General features: G+C 45.6%; 1 protein-coding gene across 1 annotated transcript in view; it reads left to right on the top strand.

Annotated features, from left to right (window-relative positions):
- Positions 1–1,225, top strand: part of PARVA (parvin alpha) — a 170,788-nt gene that overhangs the window by 21,404 nt on the left and 148,159 nt on the right. The gene's annotated exons all lie outside the window — the stretch shown is intronic.

Genomic DNA, 1,225 nt, shown 5'->3' with positions numbered 1-1,225 from the left:
CGCAATCCCTTCTCCTCCATTCTCCTCTTGGGATCTTGGGCACGCACACACACGCACCCGGCATGAGTTTAAGCCACCGGGTCTGGGACGCAAACCACGGTCGACTACATGGGAGTCCAGCGACATAGCCATTATGCTAACTGCTGGTCCCAATAATTGTTTTTTTAAAAAAAGAGTACCCAGTACACTTTGCCACTGACCTGTCTGGTTTAAGTATCTTTCACATGTGGATTTACCTGAATTTTAAAATACCTTTATGCATTGTGTGGCCGTAACACTTCATGCATGGTTGTTTAATCAATTCCCTGTGGAGGAGCATTTCAATTGTTTTGTTTTGCTTTTATTTCTTTCATGAGAATGGAAAAGAGACACACGAACACAAGCATCTTGTGAGGCCTGTGTTAGTACATCAACAGGGTTTCACACCATCGGCTCTTCCTCTGGGAGTCAGGATCCAGCCAGTCAGGGTCATGGACACACACGCTCCTGACATGAACGGGTCACCCAGGAAACGGAACCCACAATCTTCTGTGTGGATTCAGCTCTGCTTGAGCAAAAGCTGCCCCGCTTAGCTGGCTCATTGAAGTATTTTTGCTACTCCAAAAAAGCTGCATTAAACATGCTTGCAACCCAGTAAGAGCATTTTGCACCAGTTTATCTGTGTAACACGTCCTTCGAGGTGGAATTGTTGAGTCAAAAATGTGTTAGGTGTGAGTATGGCTGGATAGTACCAAATTATTCTCCATAAAGAACTTCTAGGGAAGAAAAACGCCCACCCCAAATGTAAAACTCCTTATTAAAAATTCTGTCTTGAAAGGAGGGGGTGGAAACTGAAAGTTATCCTAATGTCTAATTTTATTGGAAATGTTTCTCCTTAACCACTAATTTCAGACATGTGGTAGAGACAGGATGTTCTGGGTGTCAAGACAATCCTGTGTGTTTTTAACCATCTCTTTGTTCCCAGGCTCCCTGTTCCCTTTTTCTGGTGGAAGGCCTTTTGTTTTCCTCCTTCAGCTTTCAGGATAAATATTTAGCGATTTCAGTCTTCTGGGATGGCTGCTTTTGGATGGGGATGGAGGGGCAGGTTTCGTGCTGAAGGAGGAAGTCACAGAAGAGCATCCCCAAGCGGATCTGAAGCCTGTGTCTGCTGTTTCGCTAGCTCAGACAGGCCTCTCTGCACCCTCGAATTCCTCCAGGCCTGAAACAGCCGAACCTTGCCGTGTCC

Source organism: Tupaia chinensis, unplaced genomic scaffold, assembly GCF_000334495.1.
Source record: "Tupaia chinensis unplaced genomic scaffold, TupChi_1.0 Scaffold144767_1, whole genome shotgun sequence".
In the NCBI taxonomy this organism is placed as follows: Eukaryota; Metazoa; Chordata; class Mammalia; order Scandentia; family Tupaiidae; genus Tupaia; species Tupaia belangeri.
This window is presented reverse-complemented; position numbering and strand designations above follow the sequence as displayed.